Consider the following 26,637-nt stretch of genomic DNA (forward strand, 5'->3'; position numbering starts at 1 on the left):
TTTCTTAAAAAGGAAATGCTCTTCAACTAGGACATTCAAGGGGTGACTAGTTTCTGACATGGTAAGATCTGAATGAAAATTATTAAGGATATTTTTTCTTGAGGGAAACCTTGTACATTGTTGGTGGTACGGCCACTATGGAAAACAGTACGGTAACTCCTCAAAACAATTGAAAATTGAACTACCATGTAATTCAGTAATCTCTCATCTGGGTATATATCCAAAGAAAGTATGAAGGATATTGAAGAGATATCTGTACTTCTGTGTTAATTTCAGCATTAGTCACAGTAGCCAAGACATGGAAACAACCTCAATGTCTGTCAATGGATGAATGGATAAAGACAATCTGGTAGACATATGCAATGGAGTATCATTCAGCCACGAGGAAGAAGGAAATCCTGACGTTTGTGTCAACACAGATAGACACTGAGAGTATTATGCTAAATGAAATAAACCAAACAGAGAAAGATAAATACTGCATGGTATCACTTAAACATAGAATCTAAAAAAAAAAAAAAGTCAAAATCATATAAACAGTAGAAAAGTGGTTTTCAGGGGCAGGAAGTTGGGGGAAATAGGGAGAGGTTGATAAGAGGGTACAAACTTTCAGCTATAAGATGAATAAGGTCTGAGGATCTAATCTAAAATGTGGTAAATATAGTTGATAACACTGCATTGTATCATGGAAATTTGGTAAGAAAGTGAAATTTAAATGTTCTCACACACACACAAAAAAGATAAATATGTCAAGTAGATGGGAGGATTTCCACAATGTATACATACATCAAATCACCATGATGTATACTTTAAATATCTTACAATTTTACAAGTCAATTATATATACTTCAATAAAGTTGAAAAAAAAGAATGCTTTTTTCCCTCTCTCTATCCTTTTGTTTTTGTTTCTCTAGACAGAGCCAAGAGTGGAAAAAAATATATATTTATGTATATTAAATTTATTTATATTATTTAAATATATTTTATATATTTATTTATATTATTTACTATATTAATTATATTATATTTATCATATTATATTATGTAATATATTATTATATATTATATTCTATTAATTATATTATATTAATATATTATATATAATAAATATATTTATATTATTTAAATATATTTATAAATATATTAAATATATATATATTTCACTATTCCTTTCTTTGCTGATGTTCTACTTTCTGCTTGTCTTTCCTTTTATCTTGGTAATGCCTATATAACTCTCAAAACTTCTCTAAAAAGCCTTTGCTGATTTGCTGGTCTTAATCTGATTTGTGTTTCCACTATACCCTGTGTGTGCCCCTGTTATGCCCTTTTGCTGTTGTCAACTCTGATTGCCCCCCTGGTCCCAGCTGCAGGGTAGGGACAGGCTAACTCCAATGCACAGCGAAGCCCTGACCTTTAATGATGATGATTATTATTTTATGTTTGGATGAGGGAATGAATGGAAATAATGTACAGTATGTTGTTTATTTATTCCCAAATTCCTTGAAGGAACCAAGTTGATTCAGGTAGATGAGATGTATCACTGTATTGACACAAATCCAATGGGCTGTGCCTCAAAAAATGATCACATTGGGAAAACCTTCACTACCCTCTGAGTTCTCGGCAGAATGACTGCACCAACAGGTTTCTGAATCCAGTCCTCTGCTGTGATTTTTCCACTCAGGGGCTCAGTCACACAAAATTGCCTGTTAAACCTATTTATTCTTAACTTGCCCTTCAGCGTGATTTTTCCTCTTGGGAGAAATAAAACAAAATGGTAATAAATGAATACAAAGTATCACGTGAAAGTTATCAATGATAAAACCTGAAAAGGGGGGCTCTAATTGGTTCCCTTAATTCAGTTTCTGAACTTTGAGAAATAAGTTTAAACCAGCCACCAAATTGGCTACCAAGATTTTACTTCCCTCCCTGGATCTATGACATTCTAGATCTGTGGCACTAATTCAGTGTCCTGGGTTATTACGACCCTTTCGATCTATCTCCATCTCCAGATTCATGGCCCTAACTCAGCATCCTGTTATTGCAACACCCCCTAAAGGGCCCCCTTCCTCTGGCCTACCTCCCCTCCCTTGTACCCTCGACACTGCTTCCAAATTCAGCTTTCCAAAGCAGAGAACCAATCATGTGATTCTCTCTTGGTGGCACTTCATTCCTAGAATATAGTCCACCTATCTCTGAGAGGCATCGAAGCTCTTCAGTCTGACCCCTGTCCACATTTCCACTCCTCACGTCTGGATGAGTTTCCTATTGAGGCTGTAACAAAGCCCCACAAACTTAGTGGCTTCAACACAAATTTCTTAGCTTGCAGTTAAGGAGGTTGGAAGTGTGATATGGATCACACTGGGCTAAAATCAAGGTGTCATCAGAACTGCATTACATTCTGAAGGCTGGAGAAAGAGCCCAGGTCCTAGTCTTTTCCAGCCTCTAGAGGCTTCCTGCATTGCTTGGCTTGTGGTAGCTTCCTCTGTCTTCAAGGCAGCAGTGCAGGTCACATGCTTCTCACACTGCATCACTCTGAGGTCTTCCTCCCTCTTCCCCTTGTAAGATCCTTCTGAGTATATGAGGCCCACCCAGATAATGCCTGAGAATCTCCCTGTGTTAAGGTCAGTGGATTAGCAACCTTAATTCCCCTTTGCCATGAAATGTGCCATATTCACAGCTTCCAGGTATAAGGATGTTGGCATTCCTGGGGTGGGGGGGGGGCAATATTCTGCCTAGCACAATGATGCCTCTTACTACCATGTACTTCATGCTCTAGTCAAACACTTGCTGTGACTGGAAGAGTCATTCACATTTACACGTCTGTGTTGCCAACGTTGTGTCTATGTTTTCTATGTCTCTCTGAATTAAACTTTCCTCCCATTCTCTATATATTCTTGAAGTCTCCACTCAACTGTTATCTTCTCCAAAGCCTTTTCCGAGTGCCCCAGGCAGAACCAAAGCTTCTTCTATGCTCCCACACCACTTTGCTCTACCACCCATTGCAGGTTGCCTGCTTTGTATTGATAGGTTAACTTTCCCCTCACAGGTTAGTTCCCTGAAGTGACCATAGTTAGTCATTCTTGCATCTTCTTTAATGTCTACCAAAAATTGTAAGCACAGGGGAAGCTCAAAAATATGTGCTCATTGGGATGGATTTCTAAACTTATGAAGTATCTGGGAGGGAATTATGATCTTGAGGTAAATAGTTAAGCCCATTAGGTGGTGACTTTTATTTATTGTTCAGAAGTGCTATGTATCAGACAATTACATAAATTGATGCCACTTGTGGGGAACCACAGAAAGTAAGAGAAGTTTTAGGCACATTTTTCGGTCACTGAAAGATAAGACTCCATGTCAACTGAAAGGTCTTGGCATTTCTTTTTCATTGCCTCTGGGTTTCAACTGTACTTGAATACTGATACAATTACTTTTCTTATTTAGGAGAACATTCTCAATTATAGAGCAATGCATTTATTCTTTTCACACTAGCCTGTGTGTTGCAGATTTCCAAGAGGAATTTTAAAATTACTCCGACATAACTGGCACATATTCTTAAATGAAGATGTAAGAAGCAGACCCTTATATTAATAATTGTGAACACCTTTTGTTAAATAAATTTTTGATATCTAAGGATGATTTTTCAAAGATGGGATATTTTTCCACTTCTCAAAAATATGAAACATTAAATAAAGATTATGTCTACTGGTGCCAAGTTTTTAAATACACCAGTTCATTTAAACATCCACTACCCTTCACTGGAGAGATGAGAACGATTCTCAGGACATTTGAAGGTCCTTCCTTAGTCTCAGAACTGGTTAGCTGGGATTCACGCTCAGGTCTTTCTAGCTCTAAAATACCTGCTATTTTAGGTATAAGAGTCTTATGTTCTAACATCATACTGCTGGAAAGACAATTCATTTACTTCTAAAATTAATACTTCTGTATAGACATATTAAAAATTATGATGTGACAAAGTACAAAAACATGCTGAGTATTTGGAACATAGAGTTACTGAGGTCTGAGCAAGTCAGTTAACCTCTCTGAATTCCAATTTATTATAAAAATACAAATAGCAAAGCCTACCTCATCTTTTTGTAAAGATTAAATGAAATAAATAAAGTTGGTTTATTTTATTATGTTTAATTCCCTACAAGAGTTTGAGTGAATGGGAGACTCTGGTGCCGAAAAACCTAACACTCAGAGGTACCACTCCCATGAATTACAAATGAGAATTTCTCTTGAGTTGAACACCAGATGTCCTTTAGGATACAAACATCTGCTGACTGGAGGATTAAAGATTATTTTTCACATTCTCATGGGCAAAGTATTTTTATCACATGAACACGTAACTGGCAGAGGATCTCTGAATGGAACGTTTTCTAATGAAAAAGGAGGGGAGGGGAACCATCGGCGGGGAGTCCTGGTGATAGGGGAAACAGATTTCCTTGGAACTGGCATCTGGGGGTTTTGTACTGAGTGAGAGAGAGAGAGAGGAGATTTCATAGAGGAAGCCGGGCAGGATCAGGAAAGAGCTTTGCCTACATTGCATCTGTCTAGGACTTGGGTGCACTCACACCTGTGGCATGCTGCCCAGGGTGCCCCCTCTCTGCACAGTAGCCAGCATCTGGTTGGCATGGCTCGTCAGTCCCTCTTGGCCCATGAGTCTTTATATGTGGATAGTGTTCATCTTACAGTTGGCCTGTATTCTAGGAATATGATTCTAAGTCAGTTTTCTAAAACTGATGAGAATCCCTGCTGTCTTGGTGCTTACTTGCAGAACTGCCAAGGGTCCTCCCTCCCCACGTGAACACACATAATTTTGGAGGAACAGGGTTATCTCGTCTTCTGATAAGCACATCATACACGAGTATCGGAAGCTTAGGAATCTCAATCGCAAATAATAGCACTGGTTCTTTGTGGAAACAGATTTTTCCATGAAACTAAGCTGAGGAGCTTCAAGAAATCTGACATTAAATTCTTGTGGCTCTTTTACCTTTGTTCTCCTAAAAAAACCCAAAAAACCCAAAAAACTCCTTACCCCATCTCTCGTTCTCAGGAGAGCGCTATTTTGGGTCTAAGCAGAAGGTAACTGGTCTAAATGTCTTTCTCACCTGGTCTCTGTGACACCTCAGTCATGGGATTGGCAAAACCTAGGGACCTGTTGGCAGTGAGAAGGGGAAGGACGCATGATGAGAGGTTGCACCCAAAACCCTCCTTGCTCCTGTTCTATTTTGGTTTTTGTTGTCTTGGCTGAAGTGCCCTCAGAAAGGAAGCCAGATTCCATGTGATTAGAACATTTGCTTTGTCTTGTTCCTACAGCCATAGCAGTTTTGCCCAGAGAACTCAAGTTCAACTCCCCACTTTACTGAGAGGGAAACTCTCTCCGCCACGGAACGATGTGAATGGTTCCGGACAGATCAGGGCCACAGCGAAGACCTGTTGTCTGTTCTCACATGCCATGCTGCCGGTGACCTTCCCACGTAACTCCACTCAGTCGGTGGAGCTCCGGGTCCAGTAGCTCGTGTGCTGTAAAAATGGCCAGGTTGCATGTGCTGAAACTCTATTTCAAGTTCAATTTGGCAACAGTCTTGAAGACCTTAACCAAAATAGTACTATTAAGCGAGGCTCAACTCTCGCCATCCATCACATTTGAAGCTTTTTCATTATGGCTACTACTGAACTTTCTTTATTCAGGAAGCCTAATCAGCAATAAAGAACCTTCATATTCAGTGGAATATGAATTTTACTGCTGTGTGGAGACATGGTTTTATTGTGCCGTCAGGGAAAATGAGATCTAATTGGGGAATGAGTGACTTATAATCCTCTCTGCATCATTCCTGCTGTCCATTAAGGCACCAAGCCAAAGACTGCTTCCTCTTAGACTCAGTCTGATTTTGAAACATTTCCTGGATTTCTTGTTTCCCTTAGATCCTAGATCCGACATAAACCTAATGCATCTAGCATACTTTTTGGCTCCCTAACAGTTCCTGAAAAATTCCACTCTATTTTTTTTGGGTGAAGGTTGTGAAAAGACAAAAAAAAAAAAGGAAAAGAAAAAGAAAAGAAGGAAAGAAAGTACATCTAGATTGCCAATTCAGATTGCTAGGCTGGAAGCATGCACATGGAAGGGAGACATGAATCAGTAATTCAATGTTAACAATGTAATTTTACTTCAATTATGTGATTATTTTAGCTGGAGCAGATCTGGCTCACAGATGATGACCCCAGCTTCTCCTTGTCCTGAGAGCCTGAAGGTTGTTGCCTGAGCCTCCACTCGCTCTGTACACAAGGCATTGGTGCCGAAGCTGTGAACGGAGTGGTGGGAAACTGATGGTCCTTTTCCAGCACTCTTCTGTGCTCTCATATCAAAGCAGATGTGCTCCTGGGAAGGATAGGATTATCAGAACATCCCCTTCTCTGATGGCTTCTTTTGCACTTCATCCAAGTCCACTTACTCTCACACCAGTGGGTCAGAAATTCAGGCTCATTTCTTTTGGAGCCGGTGGTTTCCCACTGCGTTGACATATGGTATGTTACACTGCATTTTGCATCAAGATATTTCTAATGACGGGTACCCTCAGTCATAGGTTTATTTGTCGCAAAAGTAGAGCGGCTGCATCATATTGATGGAAATCATTGCTGAGATGGACGAAACTTGATTTCAAATTTTGAAAGATAAATTTGACCATCTAAAGAGCCTCAGTCAATGCAAAAATCTTTGGCTAGGAGAGTAGTGTTTTTCTTCTGATCTGGAGCAGCAGGTTTTTTAAAATCAAATGGGAACAAGAGAGAAAGGAGCAACTTCCAAGTGTGGCTGGAGAAGCAGATTTGTTTCACACGATCAGACTTCAAGGAGAACCTCCAAGAACAGACATGATCACCCCCAGGGATTTTGAAGTTACCTGACGCCAAATGAAAAACAAGGCCCTTCTTATTTGGGACATGTACTTAAACATCTTCTAATGTAATAAACAGGCAGGGACATTTTAGCTTTTTTACCAAAGAACAGTAAATAAATATAACCGTACCCAACTCTGTAAACTGAGCTGATTTTCCAATCTGAAGTTTACCCTTGGAAATGGCAAAGGGACCCCCACAAAATGTGGGTAATGAGAGTGAAATCCAAATGAAATAGCAAGTCTGGGAAAACAAATGCAAGCACTGAGACATTCAGCGAATGGAAAGTGCTTCATGCATATCTTTCGTGAAATTAGAATTGCCGACTAAAATTAGAGTCGGATGGAGCTAAACCACATGCTTTGTATGATTTTTTAATATCATGTGATTTCTCTGTGTGTGGCTATAAAAACAGCAATCAAAGCAATAAAAAACCATTCCCCTCCTGTAGAATCACACTAGATGTTTTAAAAAATAAAAACTGTACAATCAAACTAAACAAAGCCACAAGGCTTGAGAAATTTCATCTTAGGGGTTAGAATTTTTAAACTGGAAATTAGTAGTAGAGTATAAACTGGAAAATAAGGCAACTCCTGTTGAAAAATCCTTTCAGGGGTTAGAAGAATTTAGCTCCAGCTCTGCTCAATAAGTTATTTCACAATCTTTGTCACATCATTTAATCTTTTTAAGTCCAAGGTTGTTTTTTTCTATCTATGAAATGAGGGCATTGGACCTAGTGCCTTCCAGCTCTAGTATTTCTATAATTTTTGAGATGTTACATCAGACAAATATTGGCTCAAATTTAGGGAAACTGAGAGAAAAACTTTTTAGGAGGATGAGGCAGGAAGGTTGGCCTAAATTAGTCAGAAATCTGCCCTAATATTATACATAGTTTTTTTTTTTAAAGATTTTATTTATTTATTTGACAGAGAGAGAGAGAGCGAGAGCAGGAACACAAGCAGGGGGAGTGGGAGAGGGAGAAGCAGGCTTCCCGCTGCGCAGGGAGCCCGATGCGGGGCTTGATCCCAGGACCTTGGGATCATGACCTGAGCCGAAGGCAGATGCTTAACAACTGAGCCACCCAGGCGCCCCTATTATACATAGTTTTTAAAGTGTAAGCTAAAAACTCATTTAAGAGTTAAGATGTTGTTAGATTAAGTTTAATTAACAAATTAAATGTATATTTATGAATTAACTTTTTGTGTCCTGGTATAAGTGGACTATCAGTTGATCAAATAATACTCCACACTTTTATAAATATTAAATGGTCAAACTACTGCCCTCAAACATACTAAAGAAGAATCAAAAGAACATCTAAAGCTAAGTAAACAATATTGTCAGTTCCCCTGGGTCTCAATCTTCATACACAACTGAGCGTTCAGGGTGAAAAGGAATTTCAGTTTCTGTTGTGAAGTATGTTTCTTGAAAGATATCTTAATTTAAAGCAAATTTTACAAAAGAGATGAAAGGAAGCAAAAAGCAAGCATGGGATTTTGTTTTTTTAAGGACAGTAAATGTGTCCCAATTATTAACTTCTCTGACACTGACTGATATTATTTCAAACCCTTAATTTCAATATTTGCTCTATTAGCGTATATGAGAAACACTGATGTTAAATGATTTTCCACCTGAGGGTTTTCACCTTCCCTCTTTAGTGAACTGGATTGGAAATATGGGACTTTTGGTAGCCTTTTGTTTCTTCCTTAAACTCAGCGAATAAATTTTAACATTAGATGTGTCCTTACACGTTTTTCTTAAGCATATGGAAAACTTCCTGGCATCATATTCTGTCCAGGAGAAGCACACTTTCTTCACTTCTGGTGTTTTGGGTTGTTGATTTTTGTTTTTCCCATGTGCAAGGCAGATCCATAGCTGTAGCAATGCTGGAGTTTCTCTACTGTTGGTGGAGTAACTGATCTGACTGGTGACTTTGGAGAGATCTAGGCTTTTCCTCTTCATTTTCTCTTAACCGTAAGCTTGGATAGAGAAGGCAGATATGTATCTCTGGTCCTTCAAGCTTCCAGTGTTATGGGAACGGCCAGTGCCTGGATAGAGAAGTCTGTTCAAAACTGGGATTCAATTTTGGGTGCCTGGGTGGCTCAGTCGGTTAAGTGTCTGCCTTCAGCTCAGGTCATGATCCCGGGGTCCTGGGATCGAGCCCCGCATTGGGCTCCCTGCTCAGTGGGGAGTCTACTTCTCCCTCTGACCCTCCCCCCTCTCATGCTCTCTCTCTCTATCTCTCTCATTCTCTCTCTCTCTCTCAAATAAATAAATAAAAATCTTTAAAAAAAAAACCTGGGATTCAATTTTAGGAGGCCCACTTTCCTTCAGATTTAAGCCATAGCCTTCAGTCTAAAGTTGGTCCATAATAAAGACAATAATTGGGCTCTCCTCTACCTTACTCTTTTGTCTTATTTCTTAGTTGGTTACGAAGACAGTAGAGATTTTTAAAATATTGGACCCTCTTAAGGATTCCTTAAAATGTCTACATGCTCCTTCATGAAAAATAGGAAAATAGGAAAGATGAAAAAGTCTTATTAGATATCCAATTGTGTAATCTTCATGGCCGTACTGGGAGTACATAATTAGTCCTTCAGGATATAAATCATTAAATGATATGTTTTCAAGGACCAGGAAAGGACATTTGCCTCTCTATTGATTGTCCTCATATAATGCAATTTAGAAAATATGAGTTATGGGATCAGCAGACTTGAGTTTAAATCCTGACTCTATTACTTACTAACTATGCTGTTGGAGATTTCTCTTAATCTGAACTTCAGTTTTCAACAGCAAAAGAGCGGTAACTGATCCATTATTAAAAAAATGCATATGAAGAGCTCAAAAAGCATTCATCTACCCTCCTCCTCCATGCACTCCTTTTCATCAAGTAAACTGTATAAAATTTATTTATGAACTGTTGATCCTATTTTGGCAAACAATTTCTAATGGAAACATTCTTGGGAATGGTATATAATATGGCAAAATATATAGACAGGAAAATATTTACATGATGTGTATATGTATAGAAAACAGGTTTGTCTAGATTAATTGAAGGAGTTATTCTACTTTTCCTAATAAAATTGCAAACAGTACAAACAAAAGTCATCTCCAAACTTAATTCTTACAGAAAAAGTTGGTTGGAATTCTGCTTTCAAGTGCAGAATATGATGTTCAAAGACCCCTTACAATTAAAGAATGTCTTTTCTGTGACCATCTTGTTCATTAGAACACTTTGAAGGACTTGAGGTTCCCTGAAGGGACCACTGAGATGATCTAAACTAATCTTCAAAAATCCCTAGTCCTCTAACCCTTAGAAAAGCTAGTTTCTTGTGGGAACTGATCCTTTCTATTTGCCTAAATTCAGAGGTGTTCAACTTTGCTGTTGAACAGATATTTCTTTAAAATACATACCACCAGGGATTCTGTTTCAGACATTCTGGGGTAGGCTACATGTATGGGTAATTTAAAAAAAAATTCTCTACAGGTAATTCTGAGAAATAAATATTGAGAGCCACTGCTGGGAAGTTTTCAATCCTTATTGGGTGGGTTCAAGCGAGTTCAGGGGAATCACACAGTGATCATCAAATAGCATCCTGAATTCTTGGAGGAACGCAGAATGAATCTTATTTGACTGATTTCTAGAAGGTATTCTCTAAGGCTCCCTGCCATCTCTGCATATGACGGGGCACACTGGGCTACATTTTCCCTATCTCGTGTCCAAGAGGCTACTTCAGAACTTTTTTTAAAAATTTTTCTGGTGTGTAAAGAGTAACATAATTATAACTTGACTTGATTCACTTCTTTTATTCTACTGGTCACCATTGCTTAAAATCTTTTTTCCTGAAATTTAGCAAAACATTAAATGGGAACTCAAGAATTCCATAAATGTTCTTCAACTCCATTAATAACCATTCTTTCCTTCATGAACACGGCTTAGTGTCTCTTATGCCCACCCAGTCTACTTTGCAACTGGGTAAAGTTTGGCTGGGGGTGGTGGAGGTTTTCAAAGTCTTTCTCTAGATTCGATTTGTATCCTATACAATCCTATAGGATTTAGACCTACAAGGAATTCATCCAACGGAAAAAACAAGTAATGGGACAACACATTTGGTGATCTCAGGGAAGGGATTTGATGCTGACTGGTGGTTGGATTGAGGCAAGATACTGAGGCTTCACTTTTCAGGGGAGGATGTGGTTGCCTATCCTGCTGCCGAATGTATTCTGAAAGACACCCTTCTAGGTGGTGGTTTCTTTTTTCTGATTAACTGAGCAAGATTGTTCTCTGTTGTGGTTTTGGAAGAACAACTGGGTAAGGTCACTGTGTTTAAAGAGCACATTTGTTTCGTCTAAATACCAGTGTCTGTCTATAACCAGACCCACAGTTTAGATCAGTAATTTATTTAATTTCTGATTTAGACTCACGCTCTGACTCTTAGAGAAAGCTATGCCCGGGAAGCAGAAAATACCGGAGCATCCACCATTCCCAAAAAACTTTCAGCAACAGAGGACTTCTACTTCCTTAGCACATGACTTTAGAGAAACCACAAAGCTTAAAAATACTAATTTTTTCATTAAAGTACCAGAAAATCCAAACCAAGAGTTTTAAACAGTGGTTTTTATATACTATTAATAGCTCTAAAATAAGCAACTTTTGGAATCAGGATGAAAGCTAATTATAGAACTTCTCTGCCATAGCTGTTTCTATTTACATCTTCAAAACCACAGAAGCAAATACTGTAGACTTTCCTAACACATCAGCATCTTGTCCTTCTCTTAAGTTTCTGAATTATTTGAAGCTACTCTTAAAGCTTTTCCTTGAAAACACATTGTGGTTGAATATTCCCAGTTGAAGGACAAATACAGTTTATAGTTTTTAGTCCAAGGGAAGTATTCTTTTCTTAAAATACTGAATCTCAAGACACTTACACTCAAAGCAGACAAAAGATCAAAGCTGTTGTACACAGGGTGCATATTATCCAGCCTGTTTTGTATGCATTTAATCCTTTTGTGATTGTTTTCTTCATCAACAGCAACACAACACAGAAGAAACACAGCCAAGAATGTGAAATATCAGCTAGGTAGTGATCTTTTCTACCACCAAAAGTACAAGTGTAACATTTGGGCTGATTTTTTTTTTTTTTTGGCATGTATTTTTTTTTTTTTTTAATGTATTTCAGTTCAGACTACCAAAGTCATTAAAATGCATTCAGAATTCCTCAATGTACATTTTGTTCTCCCAACTTCCTCCAACTAGAATATTTGTCCATGGTCATGAGAGAAAGTTTTAATTCTGGGAAAAAAAATATCTTTTACATTAAAATCCAATGAACTTTAATTTTAAAAAGTGAGGTTCTTTCTAATCTTTATATATAATATCGTCTGATTTTTAAGAAAAAGAACTTGAAAGTGAAAGTAACTGTCCAGAGCAGAAATTTTAAGATATTGCAAAGTCTAGCAGAATTGGATGTTTTGTTTTCAGTCTTAGTCAGAAGTCTTTACAGCCTTCTGGTAGCCAGTTTACATGGTGGCAATTGACTCTGTTGGCCTGGAGAGTCGGCTGATCATGAAAGTCATTCTCTCCAGTACCTGGCCCCACAGACACACCCAAGTGACCCTGAATTAATCAGTACCCACCTACACCAGTCTTGGCTGCACATTAGAATCACCTGGGGAGCTTTTAACAATTCCCTATGCCAGGTAATTAAATCAGACCAATTAAATTACCATCTCTGGGGGTGTGGCCCAGTCGTGAGCAGCTTTTAAAATTTCCCAGGTGATTACAATGGGCAGCCAGAGTTGTAATACTGAAACTCCCTATCTAGAGCACATCCATGAGGTTCCGATTACTTTGGCGTTTCTATTTTTTATTTTACCCAGAATGGCATAATAGGCAGCCTAGTATTCCCAGAACATTTTCCATTTTTAAAAATATAGAAAATGAGCAAAAGACAAAACATAACATGTCTATCAAAGACTGGTAATCTCATACTTAATCTCATAAGTGATTAAAGTGCATTTTTCTAAAAGGAAAATCTTTATGTACCTACAATATTATAGCAATGATTATAAAGAACTTAATTCCCAGTGCCTTTGGGATTATGGGAGAAAAGATATTCTTCTATATTTCTGGGGGAGTGAAAATTGGCAAACTTTAAAATAACAAAGACTAGGGGCACCTGGGTGGTTCAGTCTTAAGCGCCTGCCTTTGGTTCAGGTCATGATCCCGGGGTCATGGGATAGAGTCCCGCATAGGGCTCCCTGCTCATGGCGGGGGGGCGGGGGGGTTGTCGGCTTCTCCCTCTCCCTCTGTCCCTTAACCCCCCAACCCCTCCTCGTGCTCTCTTTCTCTCTCTCAAATAAATAAAATCTTTAAAATACAACAACAAAAACTACAACTACTAAAGAAAACAGCTGAGATTTAATGAGTGGTAATGATGAGCCAGGAGTTGTTCTAAGTACTCCTAATTCATCTGATCCTCATGATAACCAAGTGAGATAATATTATGATTATCCCCATTTTCAGCAAGGGGATTAAGGCACAGAAGCATTAGGTCACACATCTAATGAGGGGATGGAACAGGGATGCATCTATCAGTAGTCTAGATCTAGAGCCTGTATTCTTTGGTACTCACAGAAAGGGAAATTTGATACTCTGTGTCCAAGTATTAAATAGGACCCAATATACCAAAATTCCTCTTTTGAGACCTTGTTTTAAGAAAATAATCAGATATATGTTTAAGTGTGTTCATTAGAAGTAAAATAAAATATTAAAAAAATAAGAGACAAGTTGAGAATCCACTAATAGGCAATTGGTTAAGTTCACCATATTATAGCCATATAACGAGAAGATATGTTCCCATTAAAAACCTTGTTGTAAAGTGCTTCTTCCCAACCCTTTTCACATTATGACACATGAAGAAAATGACAGTATTTTTATATCACACTAGGGCAAATAGTCAAGGTGCTGGAGGTGACTGGTTCTGGAAGCTGGTAGCACATGTCTACCCAGCCACTGCAAGAGGAGATGGAATCATCCATCATCTTGGTATGCCTATGGTGCATCACCAAAGATTAGTTGCATGTATAAAGTTCTCATTTATAGGAACATATTATGCTACAAGAAAATGTTTACTAGTTTTTGCTAAGTGGAGTAAACCCAAACTATAAGGAATTATTATATATTCCAGGCTAATTAACTCCACCAGTACATATTGATACAGATGGCCATATACCCATACTAGTTGTCATACTATTAAAGGACTTCTCTATCAGTTGGTAAATAGCTAGTGCACCAGCAACCCCACCAAAACCACTACCACCACCACACATGGCTTCCCCAAAATATGGCAAATCTGGACCTCTTCTAGATAAAGAAGCTATGAAGCAAAGTCTGAAAAGGGAGCTTGGAAGGGAGGTTTAAGATCTTTCTCCATTGTCAGCCAGAACTTTTTTTCTGATTTGTTGGTGCCTAAACTTCTGCAGGTCGTTCAGTATTTTGAATATTACCTCTGCCTATTAAAAAAAAAACTAGATGCGGAAGAGTTTTTATAAGAAAACATATCACAGGTATTAATGTTTATTCTCTCTGTACTTCCCTGGATTTTCTACTCAACTGCTTTAAACAATTATATGTTTATAAATAGGAAAAATAAAGACCAATAAATAATACTTTTAGAAGTAATCCTGTGATTATGCTTGAATCTTGAGTTCTTAAATCTGTATATTTACAAAAGTATCTTTGGACTTTGAAGCAACAGAAAGCTCTTAAGATGGCTACTAGAAAAGTAGCCATCCAAGAGGAGACTGGATCTCACCATGGTAACCTAAAGATAAGAGAGTCCTTTCACTAATTTCTGGATACTACAAAACATTTCTAGGTACCATAAAACATTTTCATATTCTTGTGGAACCCAGAGAAGGGGAGAGGCTCCCAGTATTAACTGAGATGGAGTTTCAAAGACAAAATATTTTGATTTAAAAGCAATAAAGTGGTATGGTCTATCTTGTAATTCTGGGTTTGTGGACCAAAGTTTCATAAAAACACATTGCTAAGGAGAGTTCTCTCCACCGTTCAAATCAAACGACTCTTCCAACCTCTGATGGGGCGGGTGCTGCTGTGAACCGAGTCCACCACAATTTATGCCAGAGAAGGTCACCACTGCCTGAGTGACACATTTCATATCTCAGGGTGGCCTCCAATCTGAAAACATCTCTTCTGCTTGGCCAACTAAACACAACCATCTCCTTTGTACTTTCCAATTCCTATTACAGCTTCAATGTGACTACAAAGGGGATCCTTTAGTGTGGCCATCAGCCCTTAATTCTAAATTCACACACACAAAAACATCTAGCTTTTTCTGATCATTTAAATAACATGTGCAAACAGAAACCCTACTAACCCCCTCTCCCACAACACAGCAGGGAATCTTCTCTTATTCTTCCTAGCTGCTGGGGCTGTCCCCCACTTCCACCTCACTAGTTCGTCCTATGCTAAAGGATCTCAGGCTTTTGGAACTACAAATCCAGGAAAGAAATCTCTTTAACCATTCCTGCTTTGCACCTGGAACCCTTCCCTGTGACAAGAGAGAGAACAATGAGACCCACTTGGTCTTCACAGGGAAAGAAATATGCAAAGAGAGCTAAAGAAAATCTGCATCTCAATAAATACTCTTTCACATACTTTCAGATATGAGCTGCTTTTGAAAAACATTCAACATTCATTGAATGAATGATGTCCAAGGATATATTTGAACAAGCAAAGTATTATCACAGCACCTCACTAATTTGGAAGTTGTCTGTCAGACAACTGAACCATCTAGAACATAGCTAAATACTGGGAAGAAAACAAAACAGAAGTCTTAGAACACTTCAACACTGGGCAATATTTACAAAAGCATCATTTTAGTTTGTTTACCCTAATGTTACTTATAGTTCAAGTCAGTCAGGTTTTCAGGTGTCTTTGATGAAAGGCCTTGAATTTTGGAGCTGGAAGGACTTGGGCTTGAATTCAAGTAAATTAACCCTTTTCTTAATCTGTAAAGTAGAAAGGATACCATTTAACCATAACGTCATACTACAAGAATTAAAGAAGCTAACATATGAGAAGAATCTAATGAAATCTTATAGATAAAAAAGTAATCAATAGTTATTCAATAGTTATTTCTTTTTTCTCCTTTTCCCAGACCAACACAGATAGGAAGCAGAAAAGGAGGAGGTTTCAAAGATGGGGAGACAACAATAACAAGAAATAACAGGCCCAGTCTGACCATAGGAGATAGTAAGTAGAAAAAGTAACTCAAAACACTATGATCCTTCTTCACTTCTGAAGCCATTACTGAGTCCCAGTAACCAAGAAAATGTGAAAGGCTACCAGTATCTTTCTCAGATGTTTGTGAGACATGACAGGGACTGTAGACTACTTCTCCCCAAAATAAATAAGATAGAAAGAGAGTGCTTGGGGAAAACAAAGGGACACTTTGCTCAGGGTAGAGGAAAGCTGAGGTGCTCACATTACAAAAAATGGATATATTTGGAGAGCTTAGGTTAAACTCCACCCATGAAGCAGGGGTCAACAAAGTCTTTTAGTAAAAGGGCCAAATAGTAAATATTTTCAGCTTTGTGAGCCACAGAAGGCCTCAGTCACATATTCTTCTTCCGTGTGTGCATGTTTGTTTCTTTTGCCACACTTTAAAAATGTAAAAAACATTCACATGCTGTATAGAAGCAAGCCACAGACTGGATTTGGCCCACAGGCGATAGTTTGCTGACAATGATGTACTCTAGAGGGTATCAGTTGGATGCCTTTTAAAATATATTACAAATCTTTGTGTCTTCCTCAATTTCTTTCACGAGTGTTCTATAGTTTTCTGAGTACAGATCCTTTGCCTCTTTGGTTAGGTTTATTGCTAGGTATCTTATGGTTTTGGGTGTAATTGTAAATGGGATCGACTCCTTAATTTCTCTTTCTTGTCTCAGTGTAGAGAAATGCAACTGATTTCTGTGCATTGATTTTATATCTTGTCATTTTGCCGAATTCCTGTATGAGTTCTAGCAATTTTGGGGTGGAACTTTTGGGGTTTCCACATAGAGTATCATGTCATCTGCAAAGAGTGAGAGTTTGACTTCTTCTTTGCCAATTCAGATGCCTTTTATTTCTTTTTGTTGTCTGATTGCTGTGGCTAGGACTTCTAGTACTATGTTGAATAGCAGTGGTGATAGTGGACATCCCTGTCGTGTTCCTGACCTTAGGGGGAAAGCTCTCAGTCTTTCCCCATTGAGAATGATCTTTTTTTTTTTTTTTTTTTTTTTAAAGATTTTATTTATTTACTTGAGAGAGAGAGAATGAGAGACAGAGAGCATGAGAGGGAGGAGGGTCAGAGGGAGAAGCAGACTCCCTGCCGAGCAGGGAGCCCGATGCGGGACTCGATCCCGGGACTCCAGGATCATGACCCGAGCCGAAGGCAGTCGCCCAACCAACTGAGCCACCCAGGCGCCCGAGAATGATCTTTGCTGTGAGCTTTTCAAAGATGGCTTTTATGATATTGGGGTATATTCCTTCTTTCCTTACATTGTGAAAAGTTTCAATCAGGGAAGGATGCTGTACTTTGTCAAATGCTTTTTCTGCATCTATTGAGAGGATCATATGGTTCTTTTCCTTTCTCTTGTTTATGTCATTGAATCACATTTACTGATTTATAGATGTTGAACCACCCTTGAAGCCCAGGAATAAATCCCATTTGGTCGTGATGAATAATCCTTTTAATGTACTGTTGGATCCTATTGGCTAGTATTTTGGTGAGACTTTTTGCACCCATGTTCATCAGGGATATTGGTCTGTAATTCTCCTTTTTGGTGGGGTCTTTATCTGGTTTGGGGATCAAGGTAATGCTGACCTCAGAGAAAGAGTTTGGAAGTTTTCCTTCCATTTCTAATTTTTGAAACAGCTTCAGAAGAACAGGTACTAATTCTTCTTTAAGTGTTTGATAGAATTCCCCCGGAGGCCATCTGGCTCTGGACTCTTGTGTGTTGGGAGACTTTTGATGACTGTTTCCATTTCCTAGCTGATTATGGATTTCTTCAGGTTTTCTATTTCTTCCTGTTTTGGTTTTGGTAGTTTATACATCTCTAGGAATGCATCCATTTCTTCCAGATTGCCTAATTTGTTGGCATCTAGTTGCTCATAATATGTTCTTATAATTGTATTTCTTTGGTGTTTGTTGTGATCTCTCCTCTTTCATTCATGATTTTATTTATTTGGGTCCTTTTTCTTTTCTTTTTGATGTCTGGCCAGGGGTGTATCAATCTTATTAATTCTTTCAAAGAACCAGCTCCTACTTTTATTACCTGTTCTACTGTTCTTTTGGTTTCTATTTCATTGATTTCTGCTCTAATCTTTATTATTTCCCTTCTCCTGCTGGGTTTAGGCTTTATTTGCTGTTCTTTCTCCGGCTCCTTTAGGTCTAAGGTTAGGTTGCATATTTGAGACCTTTCTTGTTTCTTGAGAAAGGCTTACATTTCTATATACTTCCCTCTTAGGACCTCCTTTGCTGCATCCCAAAGGTTTTGAACAGTTGTGTTTTCATTTTCATTTGTTTCCATGAATTTTTTTAATTCTTCTTTAATATCCTGGTTGACCCATTCATTCTTTAGTAGGATGCTCTTTAGCCTCCATGTATTTGAGTTCTTTCCAAATTTCCTCTTGTGATTGAATTCCAGCTTCAAAGCATTGTGGTCCAAAAATATGCAGGGAATGATCCCATTCTTTTGGTACTGGTTGAGATCTGATCTGTGACCCAGTATGTGATCTATTCTGGAGAATGTTCCATGTGCACTCGAGAAGAATGTGTATTCTGTTGCTTTAGGACGGAATGTTCTGAATATATCTGTGAAGTCTATATGGTCCAGTGTGTCATTCAAAGCCCTTGTTTCCTTGTTGATCTTCTGCGTAGATGATCTGTCCATTTCAGTGAGGGGGGTGTTAAAGTCTCCTACTATTATTGTATTGTTGTTGATGTGTTTCTTTAATTTTCTTATTAATTGGCTTATATAATTGGCTGCTCCCATGTTAGGGGCATCAGTATTTACAATTGTTAGATCTTGTTGGATAGACACTTTAATTATGATATAGCATCCTTCCTCATCTCTTATTACAGTCTTTGGTTTAAAATCTAATGTGTCTGATATAAGGATTGCCATCCCAGCTTTCTTTTGCAGCCCATTAGCATGATAAATGGTTTTTGACCCCCTCACTTTCAATCTGGAGGTGTCTTTGGGTCTAAAATGAGTCTCTTGCAGACAGCATATCAGTGGGTCTTGCTTTTTTATCCAATCTGATACCCTGTGTTTTTTTTTTTTTTTTTTTGATTGGGGCACTTAGCCCACTTACATTCAGAATAACTATTGAAAGATATGAATTTCGTGCCATTGTATTATCTATAAAGTCACTGTTTCTGTATATTGTCTCTGTTCCTTTCTGGTCTATGTTACTTTTGGGCTCTCTCTCCACATAAAGGATCCCTTTTAATATTTCTTACAGAGCTGGTTTGGTGGTCACGAATATTCCATGCTCATGGATTGGAAGAACAAATATTGTTAAAATGCCTATGCTACCTAGAGCAATCTACACTACACATTCAATGCAATCTCTATCAAAATATCATCAACTTTTTTCACAGAGCTGGAACAAATAATCCTAAAATTTGTATGGAACCTGAAAAGACCCTGAATAGCCAGAGGAATGTTGACAAAGCAAGGCAAAGCTGGTGGCGTCACAATTCTGGACTTCCAGCTCTATTACAAAGCTGCTATCATTAAGACAGTATGGTACTAGCACAAAAACAGACACACAGTTCAGTGGAACAGGATAGAGAACCCAGAAATGGACCCTCAACTCTATGGTCAACTAATCTTTGACAAAGCAGGAAAGAATGTCCAATGGAAAAAAGACAGTCTCTTCAACGAATGGTGTTGGGAAAATTGGATAGCCACATGCAAAAGAATGAAACTGGACCATTTTCTTACACCATACACAAAAATAGACTGAAAATGGATGGAAGACCTAAATGTGATACTGGAATCCATCAAAATCCTAGAGGAGAACACAGGCAGCAACCTCTGTGATCTTGGCCCCAGAAACTTCTTGGTAGACACGTCTCCAAAGGCAAGGGCAACAAAGGCAAAAATGAACTATCGGGACTTCATCAACATAAAAAGCTTTTGCCCAGCAAGGAAACAGTCAATAAAACCAAAAGACAACCTACAGAATGGGAGAAGATATTTACAAATGACATATCAGATAAAGGGCTAGTATCGAAAATCTGTAAAGAACTTATCAAACTCAATACCCAAAGAACAAATAATCCAATCAAGAAATGGGCAGAAGATATGAACAGACATTTCTCCAAAGAAGACATCCAAATGCCCAACAGACACATGAGAAAATGCTCCACATCACTCAGGATCAGGGAAATATAAATCAAAACCACAATGAGATACCACCTCACACCAGTCAGAACAGCACAAATAACAAGTCAAGAAATGACATATGTTGGCAAGGATGCAGAAAAAGGGGAACCCTCTTACACTGTTGGTGGGAATGCAAGCTGGTGCAGCCACTCTGGAAAAGAGTGTGGAGGTTCCTCAAAAATTAAAAATAGAGCTATCTTATGACCCAGCAATTGCATTACTGGGTATTTACCCCAAAGACACAGATGTAGTGAAAAGAAGAGCCATGTGCATCCCAATGTTCATAGCAACAATGTCCACAATAGCCGAACTATGGAAAGAGCCCAGATGTCCATCGACAGATGAATGGATAAAGATGATGAGGTATACAATGGAATACTACTCAGCCATAAAAAAAAAAAAATGAAATCTTGCCATTAGTAACGATGTGGATGGAACTAGAGGGGATTATGTTAAGTGAAATAAGTCAATCAGAGAAAGACAATTATCATATGATCTCACTTATATGTGGAATTTAAGAAACAAAACAGATGATCATAGGGGAAGAGAGGAAAAAATAAAACAAGATGAAATCATAGAGGGACACAAACCATAGGAGACTCTTAATCCTAGGAAACAAACTGAGGGTTGCTGGAGGGGAGGGAGGTGGGGGGTTAGGGTAACTGGATGATGGACATTAAGGAGGGCAAGTGATCTAATGAGCACTGGGTATTATATAAGACTGATGATGAATCACTGACCTCTACCTCAGAAACCAATAATACATTATATGTTAATTAATTGAATTTAAATTTAAAAAGAAAAAATAAAATACATCACATAAAAGAGTGGGTAAAGTGTCTATGTCTGCATTTAAGTCATCTCGGTAGAATGAAACTTCATTCCCTGTCACTTTAATTAAATGCATGAATTGGGGTTTACTTATGTAAATGTGCTCCTGCTTATAAACTGTAATTTTAACCAACCAAAACAATAACTATTGAAACTAAGACTCATATACACGTCTGTGAGGAAAGTAAAACTATCACATCATAAGAGCTCGTATTTATTATGAAGTTACTATGTGTCTGACACTGTATATATGACTTGTTATGGACTGAATTGGGTCCCCACAAAATTCATGTGTTGAAGCCCTAATCCCCAGTGTGACTGTATTTGGAGATAGGATCTTTCAAGAGGTAATTATGGTTAAGTAAGGGCATAAGGAGTCCTTATGCAATAGGGCTAATTCGATAGGACTGGTGTCCTTCTAAGAAGAATGCACACCAAGGGTGTGTGCCCACAGAAAATGGGCCGTATGAGACCCCAACAAGAAGATGGTCATCTGCAAGGCAGGGAGAGAGCCCTTACCAGGAACCAAGTGTGCCAGCACATTCATCTTAGATTTCTGGGATCAATGTCTGCTGTATAAGCCACCAAGTCTGGAGGATTCTGTTGGGGCAGCCTGAGGAGACTAATATAGTATTATTTAAGTTAAATCCTAATATAGTACTATTTAAGTTAAAACCTAAATCCTTACATGGAAGGTGTTATTATCCCTAGAGGAAAATCTAGAGGCAGAGAAAAGTCAAGTAACATAACCAATCTTGCCTAGCCAGTAAGTAGCAGAATTGGGATTTGAACCCAGGCAACCTAATTCAGGGTTTATGTTCTTGACCTATAGCACAGTGTCCTTCAACCCAGGTGAATAGTTTGCATTGACATTTTTCTCTGGTTTATGGTAAGGATGGTTTCCCACTTAATTAAACAGCACATGTAAGAAGAGCTAATTAACATATAATAATGGTACTTGAAATGCACATGACCACCTGAAGACTGCTCTAAATCTCAATCATACAAATTTTGCTACTTCCAAGAGGAGGTAAACAAAGCAGAGATTGGATGGTTTATTGCTTGGCAGGGTGGATGTTGGAATTTGCCCAAGGGAAGAAATATGAGCTGGATTTTATTTCACTCCTTATGCCTCATATAATATATAAGCACTTATGAGGTATGCCATGGCAACTTTTGTATAGACATTTTTATATAAACCATTTTTTTTTTTTGCCAAATGTGATGTATACTCAAGGAAAGATTAATTCCCCAAATAAACTGGTCTTCTAGATTTTATAGATGTGAAGGCGATGAAGTAGACATACCCTTGCGAACCAACCTTTATTCTGGCAGTCCTCTTTTACGCTCTTTCTCTCCTGTGTTGCTCCTGATCTCTGAACTCGGAATCCCGCATTGGCTAATCCCCAGCAGTTTTACACTAGAGAAATGCTCAGGCCTGGATTTAGAGATTAATCCTGAACTGAATTAAATTCTGACTGATTACACAGTTGAAGATTGTTGCAGAGATAGGAAAACCATGGCTAACACGGTCAGAGAATTATCATTAAATGGTCCCCAGGTTGTCAACTCTTGTGCTTACCTGGTCTGCAGTTTAATAACAAACATGTAACCTACATGGTTTTGAAGGGGCTCATCTGAATATTCTGAATGAAAAATGACAATCCAGGAGGCCATGAAAAGACCCCACACTGCGAACTGGTTTTCTTTGCACCAGTGTTAGATAAAACGATTTATTTCATAGAGTCTGTAATTTTAGTAGTATAGAAATGACTTTGTGAAATGTCTAAGTAGGTTTTTTTTTTTTAATTTCTTTTCTGGAAAGCATGCCCTGAATACCTGTTATAAATATTCAGTTGGATTATGGTGGAAACAGCCTGAAATGCAGATATGAGACTTCATAATTTACTAGAAAAGGAGATTCTTTTTTTGAGAAATATTTATTACAAATGACTTATTGACCAACCTAATACAAAGATAATAAAGGTAATTATCATTTTTTTTCACCCACTCTTACTTTATATGGTTGGTATTCAAAATGTTAAATCTGTGACTGGAGTGGTTTATTTGATGTTGGAGAAAATATGGAGCTGTGTGATTGTTGTGTATGTGTGTAAAAGGCAAGAGTAGCTTGTGTTATTGATAGTGTTAACATGAGAGTTAACATTTTTTGTGTTCAACCATCAATATTTAAGAAGCACCCACAATGTGTCAAGCACTCTTCTAGCTACTTCGGATATACTACCTGTGAATAAAACAAAGATCTGTGCCCCTGGAAAGCTCACATTCTAACAGGTGGAAAATAAACAATAAGCAATGAGCATGACAAATAAGTAAATCATTGTATGAGGAGTTTGAAGGGAGACTCCAGACCATTGAAAATGCCCTGTGGCAGGGTTCAGTGTTTGGAGGAAAAAATAAAGTGGCCAGCCTGAGGCTGGAGTGCTTGAGCAAGTGTAAGTGGCAGGAAATGAAATAGAAGATGGGATTGAAGAGGTGGCAGGATAAATCAAGCAGCACCTTGTAAGAGGAGATATGGCATGGGATTTGATTTGATTTATGTCGTGTGTTATGGAAGAAAGCTATTGGAGGGTGCTCACTGAAAAGGGATGTAATGTAACTTACATTTTAACTGGATCACTCTGGCTTCTTTGTGAGGGAGACTCTAAAGGGGCAATGGAGTAAAAAGCAAGACTTAGGGGTTTTGCTGGGATCCAGGTGAGATCCGATCATGGTTTGGACAGGACTGGTGGTGGTGGAGACGATGAGGGATGGTCAGTTGGAAAATAATTTGGAGGGAAGCCAACAGGATTTTCTAATATGTGAGGAGTGAAAGCAAAAAAGAAGTCTAACTTAGTTTTGCGTTAAATGGTACCATGATAATATTGGGCCCAGGATCTCTTCATCTGTACCAGGCCAACTAGCCATTTGGAACTGGCCAAAGTAGCTGTAGTCAGGCACCTTTTAGCAAGCCACAACCAGTGGTCACGTGGAGGCAGATGCGCTGGAGCATGACACCGAATGGTTTGCAACAAGCATCAACAAATAGAAAAGAAGTAGAATATAAAGTATCCAAGAACATCACATACAATAAAGAAAATATGCATATATATTTGCATGCATTTAAATACACACACACACATATATAAAGGAAACCATGTTTACATATATATGGGTCAGGATTAAAAATTATTCTTTTTTTTTTTTTTAAAGATTTTATTTATTTATTCATGAGAGACAGAGAGAGAGAGAGAGAGGCAGAGGGAGAAGCAGGCTCCCAAGGAGCAGGGAGCCCGACGCGGGGCTCGGTCCCAGGACCCCGGGATCACGACCCGAGCCGAAGGCAGCCGCTTAACGACTGCGCCACCCAGGCGCCCCTAAAAATTATTCTTATTATGGATTTAGGTCAACAACATTTGAAAGCACCTGACCCATTATGCTTCCCAGAGCCCAGCACATTGCAGATGATTCAATGGTTTCATTGAATTAAAATGAAAACAGGAGAAAAAATATGAATTTATCTGTAATAAAACATCTCTTCTCCTTGGCCTAGGGAAGGGTCACGGGGAGAGAAACGCGGTCATCCTCCTGCCCCCCCCACCCATGTTAGTTATGACCACATACCTAGGGAAGTATATATACTATGCATACACAAAATCTTTTGAGCAGCACTTCATTGTTGTGCAATTTCCAGGGACAGCACTGTCCTTTTCAACCCTCAATGAAACAGACTGAAAGGGCAGAGTGACCGGTGGCAACCAGTTTTGCCTTTTTCAAGAGTAATTAAAGTTTTGAATCTTCAACCAAGGGATTGCTTTGGTTGATATGGGCCTGGAGCCCTTATTCAGGCTTACAAGTCCATGTTCTTTTAACATGATCACTACCCTAAAAGTATATTATCTTGAACACATGCCATCTTTGGTGAATGGAAAATAGTTTGTTGTGTTTGGTGTAGTTGGGGGAGTGGCACAAACCAAACTGGAAAGGCCAGTGGTAATTGTGGGCCACGCAGTCTAAATGCCAGGAACGTGAGGGGCTCACTGGAGGGTTTAAACAGGGGCATAACACTGGTGTAGAACAATCCTTCCTACTAAAGTAACAGATGAAATATTTACATCCATGCCTTTCTAAACTGCTTTTGTAAGTGACCTCCTACCTCCTGGATGAACAGAGCTAGCCAACTGCCTGCCACAGAAGAGTTCAGATTACTACGGGAGAAAGGCAGAGTAGGGGGAGGAGGGGAAAGTGGGGGGCAGAGGGGAGAGGGGGAAAGAAAAAAAAACTGGTGTTTCTTTTTCTCCAAAATAGTTTTTTGAAGCTCACTCCCCCTTCCATTGTGATTGGCGCCACATTCTCTGAAATTAATGGGTTAAAATACTCATAGGCCTTTTGATACAGAGTGTGGAATTTTTGAGGGATTAGTGGTGATGCGGAAGGGAATATTTCCACTCCCCTAGCACCTGTGGGTGAGTCAGGACGGTGGTGGGAACTCAGCACCCACCCCCTCCACAGCCCCCGGGTTCCCTTTGGGCTGCGGGGCTGAAGAAGAGGGAGCCTGGAGAGAGGGAGAGCAATGGGGAGTCTGGTGAAGATGTAGGGGAGGCCTGAACCAAATTACAGGGACACTGGAGAGGCCACATTTTCAGAAAAACACGTTTCTGACTTGTAGTTTACCAATTTCATGAATTTTATTTTGAAGATTTTAAAACCTAGGCTGCTTTCCTTACTGTCTGTGTAATATGAAATAGCTTTCTCATTGGCATGGGAATTAAAAAAAAAATTAGTCTAAGCAAAACATAATTAGAAAGATAAACATACTTCCTTCTTAAGCATATGATATATGCATTAGCCTAATAGAAAATATTTTACGGTCTTTGTATTGTCTGTGTGACAGCTCCCCGTTCCCACCCCTCCCTCTGAGGCCCATTAGAGCAGATAATTATGAGCTGACTTGATATAGGGACGCGCCAAATTAAGCAGTGATGTAACCAGTGGGAGCCATGCTAATTCTTTCCATCCCACTCAGCTAATTCTCTCCATCTGATTCTTTGATAGGCCCTTTATCAGGCTGGTGGTTGGACAAGTTTTAGAAATGCAGTCACCATTCAGTGCTGTGAACCTAGGCAACAACTTAGCCTCGGTAGAGATCACCAACAGCCTCCTCTCTTCCTTTCTTCTTCTTCTCTCCCTCTATCTTTCTGCCTTGGGAGTTTGGCACTGCATCGGGATGCCTGGCATTCTGATTCCAGTTTTAATTTCTGAGATATTCCAAATGGCCCATCGCCAGCATAATAGAAAATCTCATATTGTATGAAGGAAATGTAAGGCTTCACTGTAGGACATCAATGTACTGTTTTCTTGTCCCTTGACAGTATTTGGGTTGTATTCACAATGGTTTCCTTATATAATACATTGCTCTCTCTTTATTTGTGTAAATGTGCAAAAAGT

The sequence above is a fragment of the Neomonachus schauinslandi genome, chromosome 2 (genome assembly GCF_002201575.2).
Source record: "Neomonachus schauinslandi chromosome 2, ASM220157v2, whole genome shotgun sequence".
Lineage (NCBI taxonomy): Eukaryota > Metazoa > Chordata > Mammalia > Carnivora > Phocidae > Neomonachus > Neomonachus schauinslandi.